This window comes from Thermobia domestica, chromosome 2, assembly GCF_964235325.1.
Source record: "Thermobia domestica chromosome 2, izTheDome1.hap1.1, whole genome shotgun sequence".
In the NCBI taxonomy this organism is placed as follows: domain Eukaryota; kingdom Metazoa; phylum Arthropoda; class Insecta; order Zygentoma; family Lepismatidae; genus Thermobia; species Thermobia domestica.
The window spans coordinates 109,529,831-109,545,718 of NC_137455.1; positions in this window are offsets into that span (position 1 = coordinate 109,529,831).

Below are 15,888 nucleotides of genomic sequence, written 5' to 3' on the forward strand. Positions count from 1 at the left end.
GGAAGACACACTTGTGGCATGTACAGATGTAAATGGTCTCATGAGGGCACTTAAAATTAATTACGAACCTACGGAGTGGAGGCTCTTTATAGATTCGTCCAAGGTGAGTTTAAAGCCAGTGCTTTTACATATTGGAAATGAACTTCCTTCAATTCCTGTAGGTTACGCAGTTCATATGAAGGAATCTTATGAAAAATTGAAACGTTTACTTCAAACCGTTAAATATTACGATTTTCAGTTTCTCATTTGTGGTGACCTTAAAGTAATAGCACTGTTGCTAGGTATGCAGTTAGGGTACAGGGACGGCGCCAGGAACGCTTGATGGGGTGGGCGGAAAGAGGCGGACTTAGTTGCTGGGTGGGCGGACAACGAAAATGAGAACTGGGCAATGTAGACATTTTTTGACAATAATTAAATTTCAATTTTTATATTCTTTAGTTAGCTAAGGTTCAGACCGAAATAGGGGAGAAACAAGGATGTGGAACATCTGTGTTGGCCTTATAGAAGGTGCCATTCCAGCATTCACCTGGTAAGACTGAAGAAATGCAGGACTTAGGATGGGCTGCGGGAGTTCGTGGCAATATGCTCGACCTACCGAATTCCGCGTGGCACACACACTACCTCTACTTTCAGCTTTTTAAATAATAATAACGGTGTGTTCTGTGTAGTCGAAGAAGTTCAAGACTGCTTTACCTCCTCTCCCTCCAAGAATGCACATGAATGCATAGAAATAAAAGAAGGTTCAAACAACGCAGACTAACAGATAATACTCTACTTTTCGTTAATAACATAACATACACAATAAGTAGGTAAAGTAAAACAAGGATAAAATACGCTGCTGCAAACATTTTTATCTTTGGAGTATTTATTACAAGAAAGCAAGAGGCAAAAAATATAAATGAGTAACTTCAGAAGCAATGCTGTCGTCTTCGCTCTCTCCAACATCTAGTTCATTTTCACTTTCCTCGAAATCGAACACTTCAAATTGCGAATCCTGGTTGTCACATGTATTTGTATTTTTTGTCTTTTTCCCCATTGAAGAAGAAGGATTATCACTAACATCAACGGATTGAAAATCGCGCTTCTTTGAACACGAGAAAGACACCGAGCCTGAGAAGAAATCGCTAAATTTTTTCGACATATTAGCTGAACAAACACCGACCGCCAAGACTTCTGAACGCAACAGAGATCAACTCAACAATGCTATAATAAGGGTTTTTACAAATCTGTTTAATGCCACACGGGTAAGAATGTGGTACATTGCTGTAAACAATTGCAAGTTGGAACCCTCTTATAAGAAGCTATCGCGCCAACACAAAGCAAGGGCGCCGATTTCTCTGTAAATTTGGGGGGGGGGCATTCAGATGCAGAAGGCATGCATGAGGATTTTAAGACAAATTGAATTCAAATTATGCCAAATATTGTATATTCATAAATGAAATGCGGGGGCGCACATGGGCTTTGGGGGAGCCCGGGCCCCCTTGGGCCCCCAGGATCGGCGCCCTTGACACAAAGCACTACTGTCCTCCCTCTCTTTCTCAAAATGAGACAATAGATAATACTGGCCAGCTCTGTCCATTATTTAGTTGGCTTTTTAGAAAGCACTTTTTTTTTTCAGTGCAGCACATACAAACACTGGCGTTTCAATAGCACGATTGTGCGTGTGTGTTAAACTTCAATTCATTAATCACGACTTTTGGCATCCATTATATTACTACAAGTATCTGTCTTAAAATCATTGTCCATTGCAGAGTTAAACAGAGTCATAGAACCTATTATATTACAATCGAAAGTAATACCTATTGCTTGTGAAGTACAGGATGTCACCTTCAGTGCCGGATTTGCGTATAAGCTAAACAAGCTATAGCTCTCTTGGGGGCCCCAAAAATTTTAAAGAAAAAGTGGCTGTAATGTCATTTCCAAATAATAAGAAAAAGCAAATAAGATAAAACGCACATACAACAACGGTGTTCTGTACTGTTATGTATTAAGCTCTCATGAAGCAAGTAATAGGGCCCTGTTTTCCAACGCGCCTGCAATGGGATTTCTGTTGCCCAGTCCCGCTTATAATGGAACCCTCGTTTCCCAGCTCCGCTTGTAATGGGGATTTTGTTTCAGAGCCCCATTTGTAATCGGGACCCTGTTTTCCAGCCATTACACTTAGCTACTTTAATAAGACTTCACAGCATAAGTGATACAGTATCTTGTATGCGGATAGAACTCTAGTGCTACCCTTTCTTGTACTATTTGGAATTCGACAAGAAATTGAGTCTGGTAACAGTGGATGCTTAAGAAGAAGGCATAAAACGACAAGCTCGCGAAATAATAGTAAAATATAAAGGAATTACAGCCCTAAGCGGCAATAATCTTTACATCGCGAAATTATAGCTATTTTATTTCGCTGTACGTAAGTATGAAAAGTAGTTTGCGGAAGTATTTTCATAACTTTCAGAACTTGGCACTGATTTTCATAGTGATCTATAGAGTTGAGTTGATTTTGAGTTTAACGTCCCTTTCAGCAGCGAGGCTACATGAGACGGGACCTACTGATTAACGTGGAATCCAAACCACATGAGCTCCCACCGGGAATCGAACCCGGGTCTCCCACGCCAAAGGTGCGTACGCTAACCGCTTAGCCACGGAGGATCTCATATAGTGATCTATAGAGTGCGATAATGGATCACTAAAGGCAGGGGCGGATCCAGGTGCGGAGAGGTCTACGATCCCAGTTTTTTGAGTGACAAAAATAATTGAAGCCGTTACTTACATATTTTTGAAAGTTTAGAGTAAACCCACGATATATCTATCATAATCTGGGTTTTAGTTGCCCCTTCTCCAGTTTAACCTTCTAAGTTCGCCTCTGGTTCCAGCGAATTTGTGTCGTATTACACCTTGTGTAATCTTCAAGGGTTGCATTCCATTTTGAGTTACTCCAGTAACCTGACCTGGAAAAAGCTCACACGATTAGTTGAGCTTCAGGCAGTAATTACCAACCCTGGATGATATTTAGACTGTATTTACTTACACGGATCCCTGGAAACGTTTCAAACTTTACCAAACTGAATAGAAACAACTTGAAATGAGAAATGATGCGGTCTCCACATATTGTAGAAGCATGGCGTGGAGCGTGGATCATAAGATCGGATCATAAGGTTGGTGCAAAAAGATCGGCAAGGGACTTTATTGGTACCAAATTAAACTACCGCTAATTTTACAAATTTTACAGTTTTTCTGTAATGTATTCAAAACAGTAAGTTAAGTTAACGAAATATACACGAAAACGTATTTACTTAATAGATATGTATTAGGTCCATAAATTACCATATAGCATATATTCAAACAGAAAAGGCGAAATTTTGTCGCTGAAAAAGAATGCTAGAAATAAATTGGCCCCATTATCTTCAATAGCTTAGGGCCCCATCAAACCGAAATCCGGCACTGGTCACCTTTATTCTTCTTCTTCTGTTGCAGGGGTGTCATTTCAGACTTCGCTTGAGGGGGCAAGAACACCAACAACATAAGACTTTCACAGTTTGCACTAGTATATTAGTAGACAATCGATAAAGTATATGTATTCCTCAAAATCTTGCGGGGGGCAATTGCCCCCTCCTGTCCCCCTTTAATGACACCCCTGTTCTGTTGGGGTGGGCGGATGGGTGGGCGAGGCCATCCATCGGGTGGGCGGTTGCCCACCCCCGCCCACCCTTAGCGCCGTCCCTGTTAGGGTATACAAAGTATTGTTGCTTTATATGTGAATGGGACAGTAGAGATCGTGGATCTCATTACCGCAAAAGTGATTGGAGTACCAGAGAAACTCTTCAGCCGGGAGTGAAAAATGTGCAGCATGAACCACTGGTAGATCGTGACCGAATTTTTTCTTCCCCTTCTACATATTAAATTAGGTCTTATGAAAAGTTTTGTTAAGAGCATGAACCAAGGGGATGAGGCCTAATAAGTACCTAAGAGGACAATTCTCTCGATTAAGTGATGCCAAAGTTCAAGAGGGTGTTTTCATAGGGCCACGGATTAGGCAACTATTCAAAGATCACAAGTTCGACGAAATTCTCCAAGGTGAGGAGAAAGCTGCGTGGGAAAGCTTGAAGAGTGTTTGTTCACAGTTCTTGGGAAGACACCGAGCAACAAATTACAAACAACTGGTAGCAAAGTTGTTATTGTGCTACGAAAATCTTGGTTGCAATATGTCTCTGAAACTCCACTTTCTTCATTCACATCTAGACTTCTTTCCCGAAGATTGTGGAGCAGTAAGTGACGAACATGGTGAGCGTTGAAAACGGAAGTACAAGGGTATAGAAAGCTATAGGTTAGGGTACTTCTTAACTCCCCAGCTTATCACATCACAGTGAAATAGATAAAAAAAAGTGAAATGTAGGTTTTTCCAAGGATTTTGCTTAAATGTTCTATAAATATTAATACACTTGTATATATACAGCTACTGTTGTACAAGAGTGTTTTTTTTTTTTTCACAACCTGAGCTAAGAAAATTCTTCTATTATCATTTCCTTTCATATTATGCTCAAATGAATGTAAAAATCGCAATTTCAAAGAATTTACATACTTTCGATCAAAATTTGTTGAACAGTGTTATTATTATTATTATTATTATTATTATTATTATTATTATTATTATTATTATTATTATTATTACATTCGAGTTTAAAAAACAAAACGTTACACTCTTTTTCCATTTAACATAACCTACCTACATCACTGAACACTCTTAACTGCATGAGAGACTTACGTGTTTCAATGTGTAGTGTAGTATGTCTATGATCATATCGATGCTTCAAATTCTTTGTTTAATGCACTTTGTATTCTGTCTGTCTGTGTATTTGCTTCACGATGATCATGAATAAGTAAATGATCAAGAGCTCTATGATACAACTTTTACATCGTATTAAAGGCTATCAGTACATTCTTAATAATAAGATAGCATAGAAAAAAGGAAATGGTGAGATGTCATGTTAGTAATAGCTAGGGTTGATTTTCATTTAAAATGAGAAATTAGCGTTGACATATGCATGGACCTAACTACTGTATATCAAAAAAAGATTATAGAATTTATTAGTTATTAATTAAATTACCTAGTTTTTTTTTTCTAAAAGCAAGAGAGACATGGTATAAATTTAATAGAACTACATTACAGATTGGAATACAGTTCTATGCCGTATTGTAAATTTTACGAACTCAAGGTTTAATATCAGTACGTTACAACATAAAACTTGTCCCTGTATATCAGACTTTCTTAACTTATTTCATATCACGACCCCTTTTGATCGTATCCTCTTTGCCAGTGACCCCCATAAGAAATTTCTAGCTTCATTATAGCTGCTCATCTTGTGAAGCCTAGTGAAATTAAACCAGGCTCAGGTTTCAACTAATCTTAATTTTGAATTCTATTTGAATATGTAGTTTTTTTGTATTGCATTTTTCTTCTATTGTAATGTGCAGTTTATCATAATCGTAATTCGTCTTTGAATTGTGTTTTAAACGATTCTTTATTTGTTTTAAATTATATTTAATATTCCTTCCTATGTTTGGCAATAAGTATGGAATTAAAATATATGTATTAAAATAATCTTTAACAAATATTTTTCCGCTACTATATCCTAATTACATTTATATTTTTCAATTCCTTCTGCGAGCCCCGTAGGAATCCCTACTTCCAGATTAAGAAACCTTGCTGTATAAGAACTGCTTCAACGTATACTAAAATGCAAATAAAAATCCAATCAAAAGAAGAAGAAGAGAGCTCCTTCGTGGCTTTGTAAATAGCGTATGCATCTTTGGTGCGACGCACCCGCGTTTGATTCTCTGCGAGATCTCGTGTAGTTCGAATCCCATGTTTAACACTGTGGGTCCACATCTTCTATAGCCTCGCTGCTAAACAGAAATCCAATCCAAATCCAAAAAAAGAGTAAGAAATTGCTTTTTGCCCATTTCTTCAACAAATTATTAATTTTCGGAGTTGGAAAGACTCCAAATATGTTGAATCCAAAAGTTCCTTTATGGAGTGTTGAAGGGTTAGCGAAAGGGTTTGAGGTTACAATAAGCAAATAAATTGTTCAAACAAATGTTTAAATCAAATTAACTTGCGAAAGCCGCGAAGTGAATTCAATCGTGTATAATGATTTTGGCATTAAACTTCCCTTGTTTACCCAAACTTTAAGATTTAAAAAGATGAATGAGGCTTGCTTAAATCTGGTAAGTAAAGTTAAAATTTCTCATTAGTAACTCCAGAGCAACGAAGCATTGCATTTGTTTACTTCCTGTAAATATCTTAATTTCAGTTCACTCTTCCGTGAAATCAATAAGACACTAGAGATTTATGAGGAGATGGTTATAATTCCTAGAATTCGCCAAGAAAGAATTTAGCTAGAGCATTGGTAGTATGTACATACATAATTAACCAAACATGTAACTGAAACTTTTCAAACATACTTTTTTACTTTGATGTTAGTTTCCTTACTGCATAGAGTCATTCAAAATAAAATTCAAGTATTTTTTCTTTTCTTTTTAAATGTCTATAAAATACGAGTGTAATTAAAATTTGGAGAATAGAGGAAACAATAAGTGAATTTTCCTTTTAAAGATTTTACTGGTATTTATATCCTGAAGATTAGAGAAGACAATTGATTAATGTTATTGCACGAAAATGAGTGATTACGAAAGAACTGGTGGAATAAAATGTTGGAGGAAAGTAGAGAATTCACGAACATAATATTATTCATCACAAACTCACGTTTGGTATTGAACTAAGAAACTGTAGCACCAGAAGTGAGCACTCTATCATTTTCTTCTTAACCAGACTATGCCACTGAGTCAATGGCGAATGCAGAATTTCATTAAGGGGGAGTTCAAGCACTCAATTTCCTTTTATTTTAGGACACATGTTATATATATATAGACATAGATACATATGAGGCGTTCAGAAGCCAACTCCATTTTTTGTTGTTTTTTAGTTCTATATATTTTTGACTTGGAAGTGATACGTTGTTTTCAGAGAGGACGTCGATTAACTCCATAATGTAACAATTTTCCACTAGAATGCGCAAACGTTCTGATGACTCTCATTTAAATACATTGTATCTAAGTTATTAAAATACTCAATACTGAAAAATGTCGTTTGATGGAGTTAATCGGTTTGGCATCTGAACGGCTAATATATATATATATATATATATATATATATATATATATATATATATATATATATATATATATATATATATATATATATATATATATATATATATATATATATATATATGTGTGTGTGTGTGTGTATATATATATATATATATATGTGTGTGTGTGTGAATTTATTCTGCACTGATATCAGAGGGAAAGTACAAATTATCAAAATTCATGTCTGTATTCTGTTAACAGTGAGCTAGTAGGAAGGAAGCAAAGTAAGTGAAGTCTTACTCTCTCAATGGTATGCGTTGTAGAATATAGTGAATACTGTGAGATAGGGAGATAAGAACTTTGGATATGTTACTCCATCTGAGTAACTGTCATGATCATATTACTATAACATAATGATATCATTTTCTCAGTTGAAAGTAACGTACAATCCTGAAGTTTTAATTATGTAGCCGCCCCTTCACATTGCCGGGTCACGACTATTAACATCACCAAGGCAACACGAGACGGTTCCAATAGATTTAGAATTTATGTTGGCCTGGATATCGATAGGTACGCTGCCAAGTCCCCTGGTCGTGGTGCGTAGCAATGTGGTCGGGATTGGGAATCTCCAGATGGTCGTGACATAATGATAATTATTAAATATAGCTGGATTGGCAGTTAACAGATTTATCGGTGTGACTTGTAGGAAGGAAACACAAGATGATGGTATGGAAAGGAAGTACGTACATTTCTCTATAACGCCGCTTAATGTTACATGTATCAATCAGGCTGTAAACTTATTTAAATACCACAGACGTGAAGTCTTCAAAGAGAACAATACGCTACAGACGAAATAGACAGGGCTCTATAGGCACCATGTAGCTAACTAATGCAGCGTTGCCTCGAATATTTAGTTTCACCGTGACTATTATAGTATCCTGATTGACACGCATTTGCGATTAGCGTTAAGCTATGCTATACGGCCGCATCCACCATCATTACGCTTCACCACTATAGACCAGATATGCTATAATCTGCCAAGAACAGCTACGGTACCTATTTTCACCTACGACAGAGAAGTACGACGTATTCAGGTGATAAACTATTGTTAGGGATCCTAACTGTCTACTCGTACATTTTACTCATATTTATATCTCCTTCAATAAAATATAAATATTATAATATAAAATTTCACAGTGCAGATGCACCAAATGATTTAACACTATTCCTGTAATAATATTATATATTCTTTTTCACCTTGTTTCAATTAATAAGCATCAATAACAATCTTCATGACAGGAACTTAATACATCAATAATCTATTATTTTAGTACATTCTTTATCTACTACTTTTTTCTTCTTCTTACAAATTTGTTTTAAGATATTTTATAAACAAATTTAAGATTTCTTTAATATCACACGTTTCGTAGATTAAATTGATCATAGATACAATATAAAAATGTATAATTATTTTGTTATATAATTTCAATCAATATTTAACTAGAAAATTTAAATTTTATTACATAGTTCATTATTCCGAATCTGCGAGTTTACTAACATATTAAACATCTTTATATAAATAATCTTTGACTCAATGATAAATCGATTAAATAAATAAACTATTTCAAACTTTTGTTTGGCTTTCATATAGACAGATAACACGGGAGTTGACAAATTTAATTTCTATTACAGCATAAAATATACTGTCAGGACCATGTGCCAAAATGGTCCGTTACAGTTTTGCCGGCCCATCAAAGAAAATTTTAAAATGATAGTTTTAAAATTTTTCACAAAATATCGTAACCTCCATTAACGTTGGACAACAAAGGGTTAATATTGCAACAAAGGGTTAACATTGCAATAAAGGGTTAACATTACAACAACAATAAATAACACTACTCTTGATAGTGAGCCGACAAGAAGCTTAATGGGTTAAATGGTTTAGTATTATTTATATATATATTAAGCATAAAATAAAATTTGAACACATAACATATTAAGGAAAAAGACACTTTTCTCGTGTGAAGAAAACATTAACACGAGTTTTTTTTCTTACTATTGTTCACGTGTGCAACATCAAGCGAATATTCACATTCGATTATGAACAAATGTTTCTGCACTGCATCCACCGAACAGTTACATTCGATTAAGGACGAATGTTTCTTTCTTTTTCGCCATACTCCTGCGCATTGCATGCTGCTCCGCAGTTTGTTTCTTTTCTTTCTGTGATAGTTTACACGATATTTGTCATTTTTCTTCTTTCTATTTTCATAACAGTCTTTTATTCTTAGTTTCTTTTCCCATGTCACTAATTGTTTAAATTTTTCAAATTTATATTTTCTTTTTCGATACTCATCACTTATTCTTTTCACTCTTTTATTAGACGTACTTGCACTCTTTTCTGACGTATGCTCGGTAGTCCTCTTGGTTACGTGTTCTTCTTTCAAACTTTTTCCTTTCCACTTTTCGTATCTTCTTTCCGATTTTCTAATTCCCCGATTACATATGTTAGCTGTTAACGTCTCACTTCTCATTTTCAACTTTCTGACATGTCTTCTCATCTTCTTCCTATCCGGACTCTTAAGGTACGTCTCAACAAATTCCTTTCTCCTTCTTTTCCGTAATCTCACTCTGGTTTTCTTATCCAATGTTCTTTTCCTCACAAATTTAGGGCAGGGTAACACATCATACAGTTTATTTAGTCTTTTTCTTCTATTTGAATTTAAACAACCACATTCTTTCTGGCTATACGTCTGGCAGTAATAATCTTCCTTCTTTTCACATATTGGACAACAATTACTTTCTTTCTGTTCATAGATTAAACGGCAATCGTCTTCCTTCTTCACATTTTCTGCTTCCAACGTTTCTTCACACGGCAACATCTTCCCTAAATGCACTGCCTTCCTCCATTCCGTTTTCATGGTTAACGTGGACTCTTTCAAATCAGCGATCTGTCTGTCTTCTTTAAATTTCTCCTCAGTGATGTTTCGTTCGGAAATTTTATATTGCTCTTCATCTTTCTGTTGGGTCTCCGTCGCCTGGATTTCCATAAAATGAATAATATTGCTAGGCACCTCTTTCCTCAAGTCCCTATTCAACAGAACCATGGTTGTCTTGAGATCTGTCATTTCCTTCTTCCTATCCTCTTTGTCCCGTTGCAACAGGTCTCGAAACTCTCTCAGCATAAATTGCATTTCCGGAGACATTTGAGGCACTTCAGTTCGACTGTCGACACTTCCGGCACAGTCCAGAGTCGATGATGTTCCAAAACCATTCATTTCTACTTCAGTCTCTTTTTCTAAACATTTCTTGCATGTCCACTTATTTTCAGGACTACAAATCGCTTCATATTGTTCCGGTTCAAGGTACAAACACTCAACGTGGAACACGGTCTCACACTCTTCGCATTTCACTGTGGGTTCACTTTCACCCTCCTTTGGCTCACAACCACATCCATATTTCACTTGGGAGTCTGTATTTCCCGTAACATTTCTTTTGTTCTTCGATTTCGTCATATTTTCACACAACGGTTCCCCAACAATTTCTACACCTTCGTCGATTGATGTTGGATAACTTCTCTCCACAAAACACCTCCACAGGCTTTCGCAATCACAACTAGGATGCCAAACAGAGACACTAACGCCCTCTAGCGACATCCTGGCTGGGTCGCCATTCTCTACTGTAGCCGCCCCTTCACATTGCCGGGTCACGACTATTAACATCACCAAGGCAACACGAGACGGTTCCAATAGATTTAGAATTTATGTTGGCCTGGATATCGATAGGTACGCTGCCAAGTCCCCTGGTCGTGGTGCGTAGCAATGTGGTCGGGATTGGGAATCTCCAGATGGTCGTGACATAATGATAATTATTAAATATAGCTGGATTGGCAGTTAACAGATTTATCGGTGTGACTTGTAGGAAGGAAACACAAGATGATGGTATGGAAAGGAAGTACGTACATTTCTCTATAACGCCGCTTAATGTTACATGTATCAATCAGGCTGTAAACTTATTTAAATACCACAGACGTGAAGTCTTCAAAGAGAACAATACGCTACAGACGAAATAGACAGGGCTCTATAGGCACCATGTAGCTAACTAATGCAGCGTTGCCTCGAATATTTAGTTTCACCGTGACTATTATAGTATCCTGATTGACACGCATTTGCGATTAGCGTTAAGCTATGCTATACGGCCGCATCCACCATCATTACGCTTCACCACTATAGACCAGATATGCTATAATCTGCCAAGAACAGCTACGGTACCTATTTTCACCTACGACAGAGAAGTACGACGTATTCAGGTGATAAACTATTGTTAGGGATCCTAACTGTCTACTCGTACATTTTACTCATATTTATATCTCCTTCAATAAAATATAAATATTATAATATAAAATTTCACAGTGCAGATGCACCAAATGATTTAACACTATTCCTGTAATAATATTATATATTCTTTTTCACCTTGTTTCAATTAATAAGCATCAATAACAATCTTCATGACAGGAACTTAATACATCAATAATCTATTATTTTAGTACATTCTTTATCTACTACTTTTTTCTTCTTCTTACAAATTTGTTTTAAGATATTTTATAAACAAATTTAAGATTTCTTTAATATCACACGTTTCGTAGATTAAATTGATCATAGATACAATATAAAAATGTATAATTATTTTGTTATATAATTTCAATCAATATTTAACTAGAAAATTTAAATTTTATTACATAGTTCATTATTCCGAATCTGCGAGTTTACTAACATATTAAACATCTTTATATAAATAATCTTTGACTCAATGATAAATCGATTAAATAAATAAACTATTTCAAACTTTTGTTTGGCTTTCATATAGACAGATAACACGGGAGTTGACAAATTTAATTTCTATTACAGCATAAAATATACTGTCAGGACCATGTGCCAAAATGGTCCGTTACAATTATGCAGAAGAAAGAGACAACCACTGGGTTCTGTCCTACTTCAATTCATTCCAATCAGGATCATAATTATCTTCCTCCTTAAGATCTTGCGTCCTTGTAGTCAGTCTATCCAGAAACCTCTTTTCACACGTTTTCGAACCAACTTTCTGGGCTCTGTGCAATATGGCTCCTAATCTTAGACATCACGATTGATTTATTCGAACTATGTTTAATGAGAAATATATATAAGAATTTTTACACCAATACATGTTGTATCCTAAAAAACTAACTAACTAACTAACTCTATGGAACCCGGTGGTTCAATGTCGCGTTCACAAAAGCTCTCCACTGATTTCTATCCTTAGCTAACTGGATCCAGTTTCTACTTTGTATTCCTATTTCTGCGAGGTCCATCTTAATATTGTCCTCCCATTACAATGTTGTACCCTATTTTTTTAAAAAAAAGATGGCTATAACAGCTGTCTGATTCAACTGAACTTTTTCATATTCTCTGACCTTTTACATATTGTTTCAAATTCAGAAAGGTATAATATACAGAGAAGTAAAGATCGGGTAAATGATCACTAATTACTAATTACTAATTCGAAAATTAGTGTCTAGTGTGTTTGATTTAGAAGCCATAATATGGGCTTTCAGAGCAAGATCATCATCTGGAAAGAACACGATGATATAAGAATGTTCTCCGTATTGTTTTCACTTAATTTTCTCTTTCAATCATTAACTACTGTGCACTGTCACTCTCAACAACACCTATAAAAATAAACATAAACTTGTCGAAGAAACAGTACTGCCTGCATGTCTATTTTTTTTTGGTCTAGGGTCTATCAATTTGGGCTGTATTCACACCGTGTAGCGTCATTACCTTGACTAACATCTTAGAATTATGCTGTTACAGTTAGATCAAATTTTGTCCGTAATTTGGCAAGGATTTTTCTTCATCAGTTTTCCCGTAATTCTTTCCCAAGTTGCATTTTTTGACCAATGTTCAGGCATTTCGTAACCAATTACAATTGTTTCTTACCAGGAATATTTTCCTTATTCATGGGCATTGACGAAATGGAAATTTGTGAACAGGATGGAGCTAGACCTCTCCGTCAAATTCTTCTCATTGGTACCTAGAAATCTACTATGAATTAGTTTAGGTTCAGAATACTATTTCATTTTTCCATTGCTGATAGTAAATTTCCCCTTGTCGCCTATATTTTGAAATACTAATAAAATAACTAACTATTAAAACAAATATGTAAATGAATAAATCGAACTATTCTAGACTCCATTAGTCATCAAGGAACTATCCTATTCATCTCACCATTTTCATTAATTTATCCATCAACGTGATATTTTTTCACATTTATTTTCTGGTTCAAGTCTTTAAACTTTATAATAATAATAATAATAACAATAATAATAATAATAATAATAATAATAATAATAATAATAATAATAATAATAATAATAATAATAATAATAATAATAATAATAATAATAATAATAATAATAATTGTAATTAATACTTTTCACATACAATATGTTTTTTCTCTTGCAAAAATTGTATGGGTTAGTCATGCTATACTAAAACTGGATCTATCGTTTGTTGTAAGAGAGGATCATAAGTTCTCGTGTTTCTGAACATGAAAGTATATTATGCCTTAATACGTAGTCTATGTAGTAGTAAATAATTTCTTAATATACACAGTTCCAGTTTAGTATATCAAAGTAGCATTCTGATATACTAAACTGGAACTGTGTACATTAAGACATTGCATTAACCTAAGAAGGAACATGTGATCCGTAATGATGAAAGGGCAGATTTTAAGTATCACAGGTGCTGGAAAGAGAATACAGTTAGTTAAACACTTCCAAGACACATATAAAGTGCGGAACAATGAAAGATTAATGTGGTTTGTATGTTTTAAGAAACCTGATTCCATAGTACAAACATATGTTTGCTTGAAATGATACTTTATTTCTAGATGTTACAATTTATTTGTTTATTTAACAAAATAACCTAAAAACAGCGCAAGTCATTTTATATTAAGTATGTAAGAAAACAGAATTAGTGGTAGATAAACTATAACATGAATAACAACTAGTATAAACAATATTAAACTACATCAACAGCGAGAGTTAGCCAATAAATGGCTCGCAACCAGTATCAATGTAACTTTGATGTTTGAAAAGCAAGAGAAGTTTTGTGTTCATTGCTATTTTAGATGATGGTATGTGCCTAGGCTGTTTTTCTTTAATCATTGATTTATATGGAAAAATCATTTTTTTATTTGAGAGGAACTGCATTTTTTTTATTACTTCTATAAATCTATTTAAATGTCTTTTGTTTTACAAAAACTAAATTCTTTGTTGTCTAATTTTGATACAGTTAGACTTCGATCTCTCGAATCTTTATAACTTCAATTCCTTGATAACTCGAATATTTTCACATTCCCTTGAACTCTCTATAACACTCAATGCTAAAAATAACCTCTATAAATCGAATGTTTAAAAATTACAACCTCGATACGTCGAAGGGGGGTTTGAGGGTTTCATAACCTCGGTAATTATAACTATGAACCTCTACAAGTCGAAGTTTACCTCTATAAGTCGATTTTCTCTTGATGCGACATCGATAACTAGAAGCTATAGCACTATGCTTTTATATAATTATCATTGTTGCTAATGTGTACTGCAATTGTATATTAGTCATGTCTAGTATTTTACTTTTTATTTTTACTAGCCATCTCATTTAATTTAAGGAACTTTCATAACTTTAACCTGAGGAATGCGGAATCTCGGTATGTCGATCTCAATTTTGGCTACATTGATAACTCGAACCTTGATTACTCGAAAAAACTCGATAACTCGATAACCCTTCAGCTTCGAGTTATCGATGTCCACTGTATTTAAAATCGAATTTAATTTGAGTATATAAGTATTAATTTATTTATAACTCAAATAAGTGGTTTTAACAAAGCAATGGATATTTAACTTCACTCCAAGAAGAAATGAGTGAAATTAAACCATTAAAATTCTTGCTCGTTTCAAACTAAATCTTATTGCGCTGCAGTTCTTACAGAAACATTTTGTTGTGAAATACAATTTCACAAGATGTAACCTTTTCGAAAACTGGTAATCTGTACTGTTACCAATTACTCCAGATTATTTCCATCCTATGAGCTACGAAAAGTAGGAATTTAGATTTGTTGATCCAGAGTGTCCTCTTCCATTGTTCATCGCTCCAGTGTTTCTTTTATTTTTTGGTCCAGGAGTACCTTTTTGCAGCATTATTAATGAAACATTTGTTTATAATGTCAACAAAGTCGCCAAGTCGTATTAGAAAAAAATTGTAAAAAGGAATTTTCATCAAGATATGATACCTTTGTGAATATTTTCATAGAAGTGATTTTCGGAACAATAATGGATTATTAATGAAATATGGACAATATCATCTGATTCGCTTTTGAGAAAATCGCTTGGAAAGAAGCTCACCTCACAAAAGTAAAATATTCCCTGTGGATATTTTCGTAAGAAATTAATTATACCATATATTAGGGTTATTAATGAAATATTTGTTTATACCAAAAAAATCGCCTGGGTCGTCTTGGAGACAATTGTAAAAAAAAGAAAGAAAGAAAGAAAGAAAAAGAAAAGAAAACGAAAACGCAAATCTTCACCATCAAGATAAATTATTCTTTATGTTTTAACAAAAGAGACACTGACCAAAGCTTAAAACTTTACTTTATTTTAAATTATAATTTGTAACTGTTTCGGATATCTAGCATATCCTTCTTCAG